The sequence below is a fragment of the Drosophila ficusphila genome, unplaced genomic scaffold, assembly GCF_018152265.1.
Source record: "Drosophila ficusphila isolate 14025-0441.05 unplaced genomic scaffold, ASM1815226v1 contig_198, whole genome shotgun sequence".
NCBI lineage: Eukaryota > Metazoa > Arthropoda > Insecta > Diptera > Drosophilidae > Drosophila > Drosophila ficusphila.
The window spans coordinates 3,618,214-3,637,293 of NW_025064092.1; the positions used below are offsets into that span (position 1 = coordinate 3,618,214).

The 19,080-nt window shown below is 37.4% G+C and overlaps 1 protein-coding gene across 2 annotated transcripts in view; it reads left to right on the forward strand.

Moving 5' to 3' along the window:
* Window positions 1-19,080, forward strand: part of LOC108095520 (high affinity cGMP-specific 3',5'-cyclic phosphodiesterase 9A) — a 115,662-nt gene that overhangs the window by 11,213 nt on the left and 85,369 nt on the right. For both annotated transcript variants that reach the window (XM_017196637.2, XM_017196638.2), the window contains exon 2: window positions 603-671. The gene's annotated coding sequence lies outside the window, so the exon portion shown is untranslated. The remainder of the gene's footprint in view (window positions 1-602; window positions 672-19,080) is intronic.

Below are 19,080 nucleotides of genomic sequence, written 5' to 3' on the forward strand. Positions count from 1 at the left end.
TACACCTTGGCCAAGTTTATACCGTATTAAGGGGATTTTTTGGGGTTTATCGATCTAGTCCCTCATATTCCGCATTCGGCATTCGGCCCATAAAGCACCGCAAATGAATGTATGTGCGACCATATACATTTATGTACAATAGATATAGATACCTGAACACACTGTGTGTAGAATAAGCCGCAACAATTAACAATTGAAATTGAAATTGATAAGAAATTTTTAATTACGCCGGCATCGTCGCACTCGCACTCGCACTCGCCGAAATGGCGAATGGCAAATGGGTTTTCCTACTCTTCCTTCTACATTTTATGCTTTTATTTAAAATTTTATTTTTCCTGCTGCTTTTGTTTGGTTTTATCTGCACTACCGAAATGTCGGTCCTAATTACCGAGCGAAGTGCGGAGGTCTCACCTGAATTGCCGCCCCCCAAAAACGCCCCTATATCGGAATGTGTGCCCGATAATCGGGGCTGTTAACATATTGTTTACATTTTCGATTGGCTGTAACAATTAATCAAATAGAATCGATACCTATTTGCACACTTGTTGGCTATTGTAATCACACTCACCGCCTTGCCTTGCTTTTTTGTTCGTTTTTTGCAGTTATCACTTGGAAGGGGTTTATCAATTTTGCCAGCACATTAAGATGTTATCTTGGAAAACAGTTTAAAGGTGAGTCAACTGTTTGCATTTGTGATTTAGGTATTTTCGAGTGGCCACGCTTTGCCCTCCGCAATATAATATATGGACATATATTCATATCGGATTCAAATGGCCACTGAGGTGTGCGAGAAACACTTGCAACTGTCTTGTAAATCAAGTACATTGTGCCAGTGCCAAATTGAATTAAACACTTAGTTTAATCGCAGCCAAACCAATCTCCATGGAAAGTTTTCGCTTAACTTGTCTTCGGTTTTGGCTCACCACCGTCGACCATAAGTTGAATTGAGTTCTGCGGCTGGAAACCCCTTTAAATTGACTTTGTAATTACGCGCGGACAAAGTAATTAATTAAGTTCGGCTAATGCATACGTTAAGTAAGTAAAACCCGTCGATTGACAAAGTTGCGCCCACAATAACAGCAAATACAGCGAGTTGCCCGGTTTCCTAATGCACCTTAATACTCGTACACCCATTTATCAAGGGCGTTTTGGAATTTGCTTTGAATACGTCTGATTAAGTCCTCACTTCTGACAATGAGAGATGATGACGATGATGATGACAATATTGATGATGATGATGGTGGCACTCCCCGTCGAGATAATAGAAGGTGGGCAAAACAACAACCAATCATCTTCAACGGGCAAAGCTGTTCGAAAAATAAGTTAATCAATTAGATCCTATACAAAATAAGAAATTAACGGGATTTATATAGACGTGAAAAATATTTTAAATATTTGTAGAGCCTTTTATTGAGATCGTTTTGTTTAAAGTACTTAAAAGGTTTTTTAAACCAGTTTTTCTATCATGATAACATAAGTTTTTAAATTTAAACATTAGCCTTATTTATTTCCAAAATCTTTTAATTACTTAATGATTTGTAAGGGATATCAATTCTTTCTTATTGCTTAGAATATGTGTGAGTTATTTTAAATGAATGATAATCTTGTTTTTAATTAATTTATATTCACAGGCAGATATAATTTTTGCAATGATAAAAGAAGAATATTCTTCAATAACTTTAACTCGCAGCATTTTTAGTTTGTTTATTTGATTGAGTTGTAAAGGTAAGGGAAATACCATTTTTTTTGGTATTTTTTGTACACCTTTCTAAGTTTTTTTTTCAATATATTCTTTAATCTTATTTTCCACCCTGGCATTTAATCATTTGTCATAGCTCCGCACCGAAGTTGTGGCATTGTTGTCGCCGTCTTTGTGCGATGTTGCTGGTGTGTTGCAATTTCTGTTGCTCTTGTCGGGTTGTGTTGTCTGTTGCATTGTTGTCAGCGTGCGGTTGCGTGTTCATTGACGTCACCGGGGCTGCCACAAGGGGGTGGTGCCACCAGGGGGTGGTGTTGCATGTTGCACGCACACACAAAACCGTATGGCCCCACTTTGTGTCCAGCACTCAAGTAAGCAGGTCAGCGGTTCTTGCGGTTTAACTCACTTCGAACGCACCACCACCACCACCACCACCACCAAAGCCACCCACCCAACTGAACCACCACCCACACCCCCAACTCGGTCAGCTTGCGGTTTAGTTTAAGTTTTCCAAGCCCAAGCCGCAAAACCAAACCGAAAACACCCCGCGATTATGCAATTTAATTCGCAAATTTGCAAATTTTTTTAATTCGCTCTTCTAGCTGAAAACTGAAATTGATTTCTATAAGAGAAAAAACGAGAGAGTCGAGAATCTCCCGGGGTTTCAGGTGTTGGTAACACAGAAAGCGAGAAATCAATTTCAATTAACCAAATACATATGCCGGCGGAGAGGAGCGGTGGCAAGCAAATAAATAAATAAATAAATATGCACGGAACAGAAGCTGCAGATGAAACCGGAGAACTCGAACTGAATCCGCTTCCGAATCCTTGAACCGCAGTCCATAAATTTCCCAACAACCCGCAGTGTTTCAGCTTTCGCAGACAGAATGGAAAAATATTTTAAAAATAACGCTCCAATTTATTTTAATTAACTTCTTTCGAGTCTAAAAAAAAATGGTCATTAAACGTTTCGGCATTTGTGTTGTTTATGTTATTAAACAAATAAAGTAATTATTCATTTTTAAAGATTAAATATTCTTTTTATAAATTCTTATATAAACCCATAATTTTTATCATTATATGGATCGAAAATGTAAAACTCATTTGTTTTTTCGGTTGCTATCTTCCAAACCAAAATCAGCCAATTGGGAATTTCCTCCATTCGCTCGCTTATTGATATGAAATGGGGTTTTTGGTCTGGAAATGGGGATGCCCCTCCCCATTTTTTTTTTTTTTTTTTTTTTTTTGCGCGGTGTGCGGCTTGTTGACTTGCCCCGCTAATAATTGCCAAGACCGGGCGAGGAAAGGCAAACAAATTTACAAAACTGGCTGTCCGTCCGTCCGAAAGTCAGTCCGCCGTAGTCAGCAAGTCTGGCAGTTAGCGCCTCAGTCGACGGGTCCCGGAAAAGTCACGTTTTGCATTTTGGTTTCGGTTTTTGAGTCACCTCCTCTCCGGCTCCCCATCCCCATCCCCATCGCCATTCCCATTCCCGTGATTCTTACTTTTGTTTGTCTTTATGCGCTGTAAATGACAGATGATAATAACAGAGGAATATGGGCAGGGCCATAAAGCTGGCCTTTTTATGGCAAACACTATTACAAATTATTTCAAATCCGGTTTAAATGCATTCCCCATAGATTACGTTTGTTATTACAATTATTTATTACTTTTTTAAGAACATTTTCACTTGTTAGAAGTCTTTGTTTTGTAGTGTTTTTTGTACACAATTTTATACATTTTTATTGAATTATTAGAAAATTATAAACTTTCCTTAATCCCTTTCTTCTAAAAAAAAAAAAATAATAAACTATTTTTTCTTAATACAGGGTGAGCAGTGGTGCGACTTTTATTCTGTTCCCCTGCGTTTGGCTTGTTTACCTTTTGGAGATGTTCGAAACGCCTACGCGAGTAAATTTCTCCGCTGGCGTTGATTTCGGAAATATTTTATTGCACGAGCGAGTGTGTTTGTGCTCATCATGAACAATTGAAAGGCATAAATGTATACTATGGTTTGCTGATAGCTATCTTTGCGGAAAAATGCCAGTGACAACATTGCGTATGCGCAATTTCTGTGCCACAAGAGATGCAATCTCTCTATCCGGCCATTTGATTGTGACTGCTGCAAAAAGGATATTGCACGATGGCTGTGTTTGACTGCCTGTGTGTGTGAGTGTTCCTGCGTGTGTGTTTGTCTGCTGTTTGTGTGTGTGTGTGTGTGAGTGGGGGAGAAAGCTGAGAAAGTAAAACAGTGCAAAAGTGGCGAAGGGAAAAGGGGAAAGAAAGCGGCAAGAGGAATGCAGGCAACACACAAAACTGGGAATACCAAGCTCAAAAATGTTGTGCCCCAAAAATGTTTTGACTTTTGTTTACTCAACTGCAACAGTGTGTGTAACATTATACCCCTTTAGGTGTGTGTGTGTGTGCGTTCATATGTGTTGGTAAAAATTTGAAACAAGTCAAAGTCAAAAAGGAGCCAATAATTTGCCATTTTCCTTGAGCGATTCGATTCGATTGGGTTGCCAAATAACGAAACATGTGAATTAAAAGCTAGTTTCTCAGCTTTGCAAGGACATATTCCTTTAACTATGTGTCTATGAATTTATATTGTATAGATGTAAATATTTAGAGTTTTTAAAGGTAGGTTTGATCAAGTTGACTTGGTTATTAAACATTAATATATTATTTAGGTAGTATTGTCAGGTAAAATAAATAATTATCTTTTGATTATTAAGTAATAATGTAGTTATTTTCCCATTATGTAGGGATCGCATTTTTTAGGGAAGCTCTCTTTCGGTTGAATTCCCATTTGGCGACTGCACGCCAAGCAGGTGAAATATTGTGCCAACAACAATGCCAGCATTAATTGCCTACACTTACACTTGCCACCAACCTCACACAGATACCCACTCACACACACACACACACAACTAATTCACATTCACATTTAAGGAGCCGAGCCGCAACGTTGCTTCGGTTAATTTTTGCTGCCTGTCACAGGACATGCAAAAAGGCATTTTAATACATGTCAATGTTGGTGCGCCTATACTCGAATGTATGTGTGAATTTGTGTGTGTGTGGTGGTGTGCTGGCGCCTACGTGTGTGTTAATTGAGTTTATGTTATCAAAGATTTGCTTTGTTGTGGTTTTGACAGCGAATTTTCCGATACGTTTTCCCCGCCTGACTTAAAAAAAAAAAAAAAAAAAAAGCCTCATTGAAAATGGTCGAATGGATGTGCTTTTGTGAGAACAAAAAGCTGGTTTGCATAAACATAATTGTTTCGTTGTTTCGCAGTAGCGCAATGGCCTTAGTAAAAGTGCTTTTTAATTTGTGGTAGATTTCCCTCGGAGACTTTAAAAAGCTCTCCAGCTCTACTTAGCTTAAATTACTTGTAGTTTTTAATTTTTGTAAGTGTTATTTTTCTTATTATTTTATGCTTTTTCAAGAACCATTAATTACTAATATTACTTACTACAAAAAAAGTCATAGGCATGATAATAATTTTATCTAAGTTTTTCCTCTATTATATTATTAAACAAGAAAGTTTAAATTTTAAATTAATACATTCAAATTGGATTATACTTTAACTATTTGAAATCGCCTACTTTTCATGGGCTTAAGTTTTCCTTTGGTATTTTATTCATTTTCAAAGCGTAAATTTATTGCTAGCCGGAAATTTCGTCAATTTATTTTATTCTCTTGGCAAAGTTCACGTTTATTTAGAAGTTTACTGAAGGATTTCCCTTTTTATTTTCGTCCTTACTTTGCTCTCTCCCTCTGGTAACAATGTTCGCATACATGCAGTAGTAGTTTTCCCTTTTCGGACATTTTCATAATGAATAATATTTTGTTGTTTTGGTTTCGTTTGGCTTTGACATGGGTAAACATTTGGCCAAGTCAAACATTTGTGTGGGGTTTAAAGTTCATTGCATTGTGTCAGGGTTGCTTACGGCCGCCTCCTTCTCCAGCACTTTTCCCGTACTTTTCCGGCACTTTTCCCCACACACACACACACATACACACACACGAAAAACCCTTTTTATTTGCCTGACCCATGAAGACACACAGAAAGTGGCCTTGTTGTTTTTGCTCCTCTCCTACCCTTGTATATACACATATATTTTTTTTGTTTTCGTCCAGGCTCCTTCCTCACTTTCGCTTGATGTCCTGTGAGTCGTATATATTGCAACTATCTGACCTCTGACCCCACACCACCCCCCGCACCGACGCCCGTTCGGTGGAAACACTCACATGTAATGCATTTTTAAATTTGCATGTGCTCCACCGTCGGAACACGGTAACAATGGCAGCTGTTAGTGTCTAACTACATAGTTAGTTAGTGCCACATTGAAGATGGTTTCTTCGCCGCACGCGACTTGTAAAAGAAAAAAGGTACAACAAAAACAAAAACAGTGGACTCCGTACGGAATCCGAGGGTGAAAATCCTTACACGCGGAACGAGAACCTGAATAATTAATAACATAAATGGCGGTTTAACGGCAAGACATATTATTATAATTTCCCAGCCACAAGAACACCTGAAAAATACCATTTACCATATTTTTCAATTATTTATTCGACTGGCTGAATAGATAAGGATATATTTCTTAATTCAAAAGTGGCACAAGGAAAAAGTAAGTCAACAAATTAAATTTTGCCATTTGTTTACGAATAATAATAAAGAGAGAAAAAGTTTATTTTACTGGCGAGATATTACTTTTAATGAAAGGACTATATAATTATTAAAATTAATTAAAAAAGTAATGTAAACATTTCATTTTGACAACATATCTGTGTATTTTTTAAGTCCCTAAAGATTACCTGACCACCACAACATATTACATTTAATTATGTTTTCATAATTATATAATTTTTGTGCCAGTTTTGTTAAATGAACTCCCAATTGTTTCCTGTTTCAAGAGTAGATGTTAAATAAAGTGACAGTAATTCTGAAGGTGGCAGCTGCTCTCCTTTTTTAACCACTTTACCTTTCTGATCACTTTCCAGGCGCTTCAATTTGAAGCTCTTACCGCTTTCCTTAACCTGTTTTCGGTGGCTCCTTTGTCACATTATGCATATCAGCGGGAGAAAGGAACTTCCTTTGTCTTCCTCATGCATTTGCTGTCACTTGCAACCACTGTGTGTTGTGTGTAAATGTGGTGGTTGAATGGGTGGTTGGGTGGCTGGGTGGCTGGTCGGAAGTGGATTGGGGGTGCGCGTGGAGTGGGTGGTGGTTGCGAATGGTGGGAATTGCATTTGTTACAGGCAGCAACAACATTGCACTTTGACTTTAACGCTGTTGCATTTTACTAGGTCAAAAGCAACGTCACCGCGAGCAAAGGTTGCCCTCTCTCTTTCGCACACCTCTGCTACTTGTCTCTTTCGCTCTCGTGTGTGTAGGTTTCTCTGTGTGTGTGAGTGTTTGTGTGGTGCCAAACATAAATATGGCGCAAAGGTGAAACTGTTGCACCTTGCTCCTTTTTGCTCCTTTGGCTCCTTGCTAACAGCCCGGCATAAATCGGTATCTCTGTATGTGTTTGTGTGCCGTGCTAAATTTCACACAATCCCACACACACACACACACATCCCACACACATCCCACACACTAACACTAACACATACACTCGCACATGCACATGCACTGGTGCAAGCAAATAGCTAACTATTTCTAATTGGAGGTCCTTGCAACTTGACTTGTTGACTCCACTCGGCATCGCATTGCAACACCATCGCATCTCGCGGAAAGCTGCAATATAAACCCATAAATACACAAGTGAGTTGTTTTCCCAGGTTGGGCTTACTTTGATTTTCTCCCTTTACTTTAGATTGTACACATCATTATAAATAGTTTTTAATTAAATATATTATATTATATACCTGATATATATTATACTTGATAAATTTCGATTTTGGACAATTTCAGAATACGAGATATAAAATAATTGTGTTTTATTTGTTAAAATACACCACAGAAAGCATTTTTTAAACTTGCTTTCAAATTGTCAATTGATTTAATGCATCTAATTTTTAAAAGGCTTCAAAAAATACTTGAAAGCTCAGAGCACTGCGATGATTTTCTGATTTTCCCTTTGTGGATAAACAAATTTGGCGGTTCTGATCGCCAATGCACTGGCATTCCGCGAATTGGTTTTTGTCAGCGTGCACGCACTGCCTTTCCTCCTCTCCATTTAATTAAATCGAAAATGCACTCATGTAAAATTCAATAATTTCCGCCGACTAACTTAATTAAACCGCCATTAAAGTTGCAAGAGCCGCAGTATCTGGCCATCAATAAGAAAGGGGGACACATATTGCAAAAACGAAAAAAAATGCACAAATGGGAGTGACCATAGGTGATGGGCGGCATTCATTCGGTTCTGGCAACTGGCATTGAAAACTCGTGGGGATGGGGGAACAAATGTCAGAGGCTGCGGCACACAGGATATGGAAAAACAAGAGCTTTCTTGCGTTTATCTTCCCTGCTTCCGGTTAATGCTGCAAGTGATGGCAGAAGCTAAAAGAACTGCCAGTTATAATTGAAATACAATTTCTTTTGAGATAATTTCCTTATACTTGATATTCAAAGGAAAATATACGGTGACGGGTGAAAAAAAAACAATGTTAAAGTTTGAAATTTAGTTAGTCATTTGCAGGTTAATGCCAATAGAAAACTTTAAATGTTGCCTTGTTTCTGTTTAAATTTGTATTATTTCACCCCGAAATTTAATTTGGCCTAAAGCTAATTAAAACTTGTTTACAGTCTTGTCTCCTTGTTTGTTTGCTCACGTTTTAATTATGTTTATTATGGCCAGCTTTCAAACTAATGTGCATAATCTAACCACATTTTCCCTTTTCTCGCCACCCGACTCAACTTTTTTATCCCTGCCATTTGGCCACTAATCCGATTCCTGTTTAAATCTGCAACTCCGGCTGGCTTGTCCGCCTGTTTAGGCGTGAGCGAAAGCCGCTGGAGAAAGCGAAGGAGGCGGAGAAAGGGAGAAAGGAGGAAAAGACACGATGTGTCACCAATCATTTGTCATATCAAACTGCCACATGTGTGGGGGAGTGGGTCTGTTGAAAGGAAGACATGATAAAATGGCCGCTTAGGCACTGTCAACGCTACAAATGCAAATACACAAACGCCACACTCACACACACACACACACACCATCAGTCACACATACATACACACTGACAAATGGGACAGTGACGAGCAACAATGTTGTCATGTAAATGTCTTCATTTTTTCAGCTCCATGGGTTTATTTTCTGCACCCTTCCCCTTCCCATTGGTTTTTCCGCCAACCGACTTTTCCCGACATATATCGATGCCTATCAATCATATGCAAATAAGCGATTTAAGCCGGCCCCTTCTAATTGCCATCGATTAGAGAGGGGAATGGGGGGGATCGGGAAGCTCGGCATTTTTACACCCCCCAACGATTTACGCTGAATCAACATCAGTCAACTGACTTGTTAATTGTCCGGCACTGGCATCAATTTAATTTACAATCTCTAATCATGCTCCGGCAATTTGTGTTTGCCTTTAGCCCAGTCGAGCCCCTAATTGAAATGCTATTTGATAAATATCGTATATATTTCAAAAGTGTTACACATTTGTTGACTGCGCGACTAAACAATTTTTAACAAAAAGGATGTAATTTCGTTCAATTTGAAATATGGCTTTTATTGAAACATTTTTACTTCAAGTACTTATAAGGTTTGATTCCTTGAAAGTCTGGTTTCTTTTAAGTTTCCAATGGTTTTTAGAAAGGTAAACGGAAACATTGCTTTTGGAATCCATATATTGATTGATTATAGAACTGTTGTCTATAAATTACAAATAAATAATATTAAAACGAAATATTACAATATAATGGAACATGTTTCGGTTGTTTTTTGTTAGACAGCTCAGACACTAAACTTGAGCTTTATAATTATTTGCCATTATTGACTTTGATTTGATTGATTTATCGCCGATAAGACCTCTCCGTCTTAAGTTTTGTATTTTGCTCGACTTCGATTTGATTGCATAGGCGATAAGCCGATTGACAATTGACGTGATTGACACACTCGCCGCCGCTCAGCTTGCACTTTTCTCTAATGTCTTAAATTTTTTTTTCTAGTATTTCGCTCCGATATCTGGAGATTGGGGGACCCTTTTGATATGTTCTTTTTGCTGTAGTATTTTTTTATATTTTGTTTTTGCTTTTGCAGCTACCATTGATAGTGGGCTTGATGGAGTGCCCGACTGGGCGGGACATTTATTGATGACACTACTTAGATAGCTACTTGTCGCAGCGATGGCATTGCGTAATTTTCGCAGTCGCCGTTTGATTGCCGTTGATTAATTGCCGGTTGGTTGGTTGTTATCGGTCGAAACGGAGGTTTCCTCTAATTTTGGGTTTAAATTCCGGTGGAAGCGGAGCTGCACTAATTGCCAACAGCCCCAGCGTGTCGGCCATTCAAGGCATTCATCTTGCCACGATTTCCACATTTTCCGCAGTTTTCCTCGGCGCTCTCTCTCTCTCTCGTGCCCACTTGTTTTCTTCTCCGCTTTATTGACACAGACAGCGCAAATATTTGGGATGAGCCGGAAAGGTGTCGACCACAAAACACTTTGGGAAACTCCGACCAAGAAAAGGGTACATCGAATAGAAGTGGCTTAGATCTTGTAATTGTATATAATAAATCACAATTATTTATTATACTTAATCATTAAAGCATACATAAACAGCTTACAATAAATTTACTTAAAATTTATACATAAATAATATATATCTGAAATTCTTTAATAAGAAATTACTGCCATGCAAGCTCATTTAAGTTTATTTAAAATGTTTGTTTGTATATTTTCAAATAATTTAAAAAAATCATTGTCCTAAAATTTAACAAATCTTAAAAAATAACATGTAACTTTATTTTAAAAAATTTGAATCTCTGTGTAGATCTTAAAAAAACATTTATATATAATATAAAAAGAAGTTCCAAAATACCTTTCATATCATTATGGGCTAATTTGAACTGATATACCCCTTTTTATTTGATGTACTTACACGTATTTGACAAAGAACAAACTGTGGGGGCCCGTGAATGTGTTAAGTATTTGGCAAATATACATATTCTCATACAACCACGCATAAGTAAACGCACACACACACACACACATATCACATACACATGTGTACCTGTGTAAGGGAATCCATTCAATGAAGATTAGGGCGACTTTTTTACGGTTTCATAATCCAAAAGGAAACGCTTGAAGTTGTAACTAGACCGCTATATTTCGTGACACCCACATTCAGCATAGTGGATTGGATACCTTTTTCGCGGCGGGTTGGGGGCCACCGAAATGAGGACTACAGAACAGAGAAGTTGGGGTTGTGTTTTCGCCTTTGGGGCAAATGCCATTTGACATTTTTCGCCTCCCCTTCAAATGCGTTTCGCATTTCGCGTTTCGTTCGTCTGCCACTGTGATTTGCCTTTTTGTCACATTAAATCTTGTTTATGATGCTTAAGAACTTTACTTCCGCTCGATTAAATTGTCATAATGGCGGGCTGGGTATTTCCTTTATTTTTCATTTTTTTGTTTTGCACTTCTGAATTTTTTGGCTCTTTGCCTCTTACCTTTTTTTTCGGTGGAAAACCCTTCTGCCACTTGGCTGCCAAAAAGCAGAAATTGGATTGGGTTGGGTTTTGTAATTATACGAAAAAAAATATTTTATATTTTAGTTGATTATTCATAGTTAAGATTTTTAAAGTCAATCATCTATAAAATTATTATCAAAAGCAGATGCTAAAAAAATGGGATGATATCTATTAAATTATTGTTTTGGCAATTTTTATAAAATTTAAAATGAGAATTTTAACTTTCATTATTTAAAATGTTTACTTTCATAAAATGCCTTTGGAGTTTTTCCCATCATTAAACAAAAAGTGTATTTCTTCGTAATAAAACTAGAAATCTTATAATATTGAAATTTTCCCCGATCAAAAAATGTAAATGCACGTGTAAAATCAATGCTGCATTGGTTAAAAGTAAAAAACTTGTACAGATTAACCATAAAAGCCGAAACAAAAATATCTAAAAAATCGAGTGCGGAAAAAATGCATCGTGGAAAAATAGAGAAAAAGGCTTCTGGATTAACTTCAATTGACTGAAACGAACACAGACAGGAGATGTCGTACTTGATTTGGCTTCTGTTTCAGTTTGAGTAGGTGTTTGAGTTTCTGTATACTGTATACTGTGTACACAATGCACGATTTGCAGCAGTTGAGGCATTAAATTTGAATGCGTGCAGCTAGCTGCGTCTATTACAGGCCGATATATGTTCTATATGTTCCGTTCGATCCGGCTGCCTTCGTCGAAAATCAGCCAAAAGTTCCAGTCGCCATAATCATCGGCTGGCAATGTGTATTGGCATGTTTTAATTAAACGAAATTGCTTGTATCCCATTGATGGCTTAATACGGGTCATATGTACTCCTATCGGTGAACATGAGCATGTGTGTGTGAGTGCCGGAGTGAAAATGTGTGTGAGCGTCTGAAATATTCACTTAAGCGAACAGCAAGCAGGACACAAGCAGCTCCAGGAGCAGCCAATTAATTTGGTGACAATGGTGGAACAGCAGCCGCAAATTAACGAATTGGAAAAACACACAAAACAACTGGCTAACATGAAACTAAACGGACACACAGATGCACCAGCAGTCACTCAACTAAATTAGTCACTCATAATGGAGGCCTCGTCGAGCCACACATATTTCAATATGAATTAGGCCAAAATTCAACCCACACAGAAAGAAATGATTGTATGTTAAGAACTGCTTTGCAATTTAGTATGCTGTCCTAATAAATAATATATTTCATTTATAAAATGAAAATAAAAATATAAAATCATTTTCCAAGTTTTGGATTGGAATATAAGATGTTATTAAAATTAATTTGCATCTGATTTGTTTGTGTGTATAGCTAATATACACATTTGGAATTGAGGAGTCTATTTCGTGTCGAAATTAGAAATTGCAATACATTTTTGGCATAGTGGAAAATTATATGAACATCTGCCAATAAAATGGTACAAGTAATTTCTTAAATGAATATTAATATTTGCTCTTATTTCTGTGGCAGTATTATTAATAAACCAACTTTGAAATACTTGTAACATTAAATAGAGGTACAAAATTAAAATACAGCTTATCGGTTTAAATCTGGGAAAACTTAAATAATTTTATATATTGAATTCTTACTATAATAATTGATTCATTCATTCGAAAACAAATATAACATTGCGACGATCTCTTTTTTTTTCCAGGTAAGCGTGTGAAAATTCGCCAATACTACAGGTGAGTTGTTCCGGCTGGAAAAGTGTAAGCAAAAAATTTGGAAAAAGCTACAAAGTCAACAAAACGCTTTGGCCGTTCATAATTTATGCATATGCACCCCGCTCTTCGCTCTTCGCACTTCGCTCCTTCGATTTTCCGAATTTTCCAAGAGCGGAGCCTGCGATGATAAGATAAACTTCTACACTCTTCGCCGCCTTTTGTTGTGCGTGTGTATTGTACTGGGGGCATTGTTGTAATGCCATAACAATCAAGTGAAATTACGCTAAATGACACGCTCATTACGGGTCCTGCTTCCAGGGTGGTTACTTCGCTCCTTACTGGGTGGTAACTGTGTGTGTGGCTGGTGGGCAGCAAACCAAAAATCATTGCCTACTTATGTGCGCATCAAAAGCAAAAAAAAAAAAACAAGGGGTTGGTTGCCCATTTATTATTTAAATAAAAACATACAAATAAGCGCTTGAAAAACGCTTTATAACACTTTCCCGCAAACACACACATACACACACACAGACGTACCAATATTTGCATATAAAAATGTTCATGATGTTGTCAAATGAACAAAAAAATTGTCAATGCCGCCTTTCGGCTCCTTTTTCTTCGTTTTCCCATTGTTTGTCTGCTGGTAGAAAAAAAAAACAGGAAAAAGGAGGAAAATTGGAGGAGAATCTGTGACAACGCTTTAAACGGTTTTATTGGCTTTTCAAATTGGCCAAAGGCCAAGAATATTGTACATAAACCGGCAGCAAAATTTATATTACGCAAAATATGCCAAGGCGGACAAACTTTGCTTTGACCAGAAGCTTTTGAAGTTTTTCTCACCAAAGTCCCTTTCGCCACCCTCCATTCTTCCTCTCTGCACTCCCTTTTCTCCACTTTCACCTCGACTTTCTCCTCCCACTTTCTCCGCCCTTCGATGGCTCCTGTTGCTGGCAGAGAAAGTGAAAGTAAAGTGTAATTAGGTTTGTTTTGCGTGGCTGTCTGCAAATGAAATGCCTGATGGGGAGGCGCGAGGGGAGGCTATCTGATTATTATCATCATTATTATTATTATTATTATAACCCCCGTCCATCAAATTTAAATCAGTCATTGGCCAAATATCTTGAATAATGAAGGACCAGCGCAGGCCAAGTGCCAAGTACCGTATATTTGGTAAGAATGTAAGCTATTTTGGCAGTGAGAGGGGTGTAAAATATTGTACTAATTTTCCTCAACCAAATCGCATTACAGCAAAGATATTTTGAATTTTGCAAATTCTAATTTTCCCAAAAAGTTTCAAACAACACATTCATTTTAATTGTAATGTAATTCTTATTGAGCATTAAATAATTCGTAAATTTATTAATATTTCCACATGTTTTAATGTTACTTAAAACTCGAAACAGTAAAAATAGAATTTAATCTCTAATGGTGTCAGGAATTTGCTAAATAAACGACAACTATAAGCCGTTGCCTGTCTGTTGTTCAAGAAAACTTATAAAAAATTCACCTGACTAAAGTAGGCTTGAGTAAATGTGATGAAAAAGTTTCCCAAACAATAAACACGCATTCATAAAAAAAAAAGGAAAATGACGTGGCAAAAAAACAGCAAACTAAGTTGATGCTGCAAAATATACAAAGAAAGGGAAAAAGAGGAATTAAATATTTAAGGAAGAAGAATAATAGTTGGGTTTATTTTTGTGCATTTAAAAGCAGCCTTACGTTGCTATTAAAGGTCCTTTGCACTAAGAAATAATCCTTTGATTGTTTTTCAATAAAAAATACACTAATCCATTTCGTATTTATCATCATATCGAAATTGTTGTTTTTTTATCGTTTTAACCTCGCCAAATTATCACAAAAATCCAATGAAATAAACAGTATAAGCTTAACCAAATAAATATGTTATATATGCATATATGTATTTATGTATTTATTTTTCTAACACCTTTAATATATTACTTAATCGAAGGCATTTTGCTGAACCCCAAGACCAATGACAACCCATTGTCGCTGCTATCGTTCATATATAGATAAAGACATTAACAAATATTGAAATCCGGCGATGGCTCACCATTGTCTGTTTGCTGATGGCCAAGTGTCGACTGACGACTGCCGACTGCCAACTGTTATCGGCCATAAATATAAATAAGCGAGCCAAAGTGCTTAGCACTCATTGCGCCTTCGATACCATCAAAGGGTATTAAAATCCAAGACCAAAAACAAAGGAACAATGCCGCCGTCTTCGCAAAATTCCTTGGGGGGGTGAAGGAAAATGCGGGTGGGAGGAAAATGCAAGGGGAAAAGCCTTCTCCTCACTGCCATTCAACCGAGTCAGTCAGTCAGTTAATATTGAGTGAGCATATAATCTGTTAATAAGCATTTTATATGCCAAAATAATTTGATTTGCATGTTGGGGCCCGCAATGGATGTCGATTTCTGTCGTTAGGTTCTGTCGCCCGTCCTCAAAGGGGGTGGAAATGGAAAATTTTTGGTGGGGGGGAGGGGCAATAGCGTTGGTTCTGCGGCGCTTGGGGAAAATTGTGTCATGCTTGAGTTCATGTAATTAACACGGAGACCGAGTTTACGGCGGGATCACAATTTTCTTATGTGGCTGACGAGGCACTTGACGCTGCCTTATTACCGTATAACACTCATTTTCATGGGGTTCTACTATTATCGCCTTTTATAGAGCGTTCGAGTGTCGAGTTCATTGGCTCCATAACCAATTGAGCAGATACTAATGTTGGTATTAGGGATAAATGGCAAACACGTTGTGTAAAATACAAAACATCCTATTGAACTCTATCCTTTTGCTAAAATTACTTGTACACAAAAACATTGATTTATAAGCTGCAAAGTTTAAAAGAAATACAACACTTTATTTTATAAATAACCTGATAATTCAATATGGAACCAAATATTTCCATTACCCACGTTGTCTTTCTATTTTTAACTGTCAATTTTTAACAAGGTCTAAATTAATTAGGCTGAGGTTTGATTGATTTATTTTGAGAAGGGCCAAGGAACTCGTCTGTCAATGTTGCCAAGCAATTGGTTTACTCAAGTACCAGCTGGTCTTGGACCAATATTATTGCTTTATTAACCAGCAAGTGGAATTGATGAAATGGACACAAACACACGGAGGTACTCGAACAAAAAACCTGGCCATGTGTGGGCTCAGCAAATTCTGTTGAAAGTTGTTTTATTTGAAAGTTAAGCCGACCCCAAAAACCGACCAGGATTGTCATCTGCATGCCAAAAACTGACCCAACTGACTGACTGACTGTCTGACTGACTGAATGACTAACTGACTGAATGACTAACTCGCCAACTGAGTGAGTACTTAAAGCAATGGCAAACATTAGCATAAAGCTGGGCTATCATTTCTAAGTGCGTTGCTTGTTGTTGCCATGTCTAGTGTTTCTCCAGCTTTTCCTTTCTCAATTTTCCATTTTCTTGCCATGCTGCTGTTGCTTTTCTTCTTCTAGTTGTTGTTGTTGTTGTTATTGCTGTTGCTGTTGCTGTTGCTATTGCTGTTATTTTAGCTGGGCTGTGGGGAATAAGGTAAATATCAGCTGGCACACGAGGACAGCCAGCAGGGAGAAGCCACGAAAGCGTCCTCGTCCTCGGCGGCGTCCTCGCTAAATCACAGGTGTGCAACAATGGCCACAGGAGCGCCAGAAACAACAACAAAAACAACAACCACAATACCAACACCAACCAAATTCAGAAAGGATAAAGCCTTTCGGTGACTGCAAAGACACCCTATAAGTTTGTTTAAGACAGAAAGCAAGATTAAAAAAAAAAAACAAATCACAAATCATGAACAAACCGCAAATCAGTTTATTGTAACGAACAAAATAAATAATTTTTTGATTTGTTTTTTTCGAAAAATTATTCAACAAATTTGAGTCTTACATATTATTACTTAAATCTGCTCTATTAAATAAAAATGTTGTATTTGGTTTGTATAAGATTTTCTTGAAAATATTGAGAGTTGTCCAGTATTTATTAAAGTCAATCTAAATGGCAGTGTTTAATTTCATAATTTTATTGATAATATAATTGATTCCTAATCCACAATTCTAGTACATTTTTAATGCATTTTTGTTCTACATTCAAACAAATAAAACGACTCCGTCCCTTGAAAGGGTATCTAAAAGCAGCAACAACAACAAGAGCATAAGGAGCATAACGTGTGAAACATAAGCAGGCAACTACTTCATAGTCCCTTTTGCTCTGTCTCCCTCACTCTCGCTCAGGCTCTCTCTTTCGCGCAGGCGTAAAGAGAGCGGGGAAAAGCTTTTGGTTTTCCGAAATAATTTTTTTTTATATTTTTTGGTTAGTTTTCTTGAAATTTTTTTCGTCCAGCATTTTATTTTAGTATGCATTCAATTTCCTTTTTACCATTCTCAGCCTTGAAAGCTCAGGATGTTAAGCTTTTTCACTTTCTCTCTCCCTCTCGCTTTTCACGGCTCTCAGCTGACTGGATAACCGTTATACGCTGGCTTTTCGCGATTTTGAAAATGCTCGGTTCGTTCAGTTGTTGCTTCACTTCAGTTCTGTTCAGTTCGATTGAGTTTCGAAGCGGTTGGTCTCGAATCTATTTTTTTAGGAAAATGTGTTTTTACTTAAATCAAAACAGAACGTGTATAAGATGTGTGCTTGTGTTTTTGGGATAAGATATGTCTGCGTTGTGTGTTTTAAATAATTTACAAAACATATGTGCTAAATAAATTGTTTGAGGATTAGTAATTTCACATTTCTGGCATTGATTATTTGATTGCTAATTAAATGAAATACTGATTTTTCCTATAAAAACGATTTTATTAATGCTAGTCCTTTCAGTAAATGTACTTTAAAAGGTTTCAAGTTTTAGCATGTTCGAATTTCAAATAACGTCTATGATGTTGCGCCCAAGTAAACTGTCCGAAACCCTAAAACTATGCTACTCACATATGTGGTATAACACAAATATGTTTCTAAGAGCCGGTTTTAAAATTGCATTTTCTGAATTAATATTTCAGTGAGTCATTCAATTATTAAAAACTCTATTGTTCTGTGTTGCAAATATTTCAAAACTATTAAAAACCTTGAGTAGAAGACACATTTTTTGAAAATCCTTCAAGCTCAACAGCCAACGGAGGGAAAGCTTTCGCACAGTTCGAGGTCCTCGTGTAGGACACTTTCACTTGCCGCAGCTGTGAGCGAACTTTCCCACCTTGGGGCTCTCGGATTTCGGTTCGGAATCGAGTTCGGCTTTTGCTTCGGCTGGCGAAATCGGACTCGGTTATTGGATAGTACGTTTTTGGGGTATGCAAACTCATTTTAGCTTTTGAACTCAGTCAGTTCAAATTTACCAGCGGATTTGTGCGGATTACAGAAACTATTCACACGCACAAACGCGCGCATCTCACATATATCAGTCTCTCACACAAAGACGAGCCATCAAACACACTCACACATACGCACAATCATCCACACACACATGCAAAAAGGAGCGGACCGAAGGTCCTTAAACGAAAACAAACAAAACAAAGCGTCGGCAACCAAAAAATGTTGAGAATGAGAAATAATTGATATTGTCTGGGCAATCGTTGTTAAAATCGCAGTCATATCGGATATTTAAATTGTTGAATTTTTTTTGCGAATTATTTTCTGGTGCAACCACAGTGCGTATGTGCAATATCTAACCGAAAAGTGCTAAATCGGAAAGTGTGCGAGACGAGCGGCATTATCATCGGCCGGAAGGCGGGCTAAAGACAAATCATTATCGGAATCGAAATCAGAACAAGAATCTGGAGCAAAACCATCGATCAGAATCTTTTCATCGGCAAAAACAAAAAAAAAAAAAACAGGCAAGTGACCACGCTGCGAATGAGTAATATTTTGCATCTAACAAAGATATTTCGCTCACTTTGTTTTGTGCCTTTCGTTTTCTTTTCTCGCCCTCCTTTTTTTTTGGGTTTTTGGTTTTTTGTTTTGGTCGCCGCTTTGTTGGCCCTTTGTTTGTTGGGGTTAAAGGCAAACAACAGAAATTAACAAAGGAAGGGGCGCAA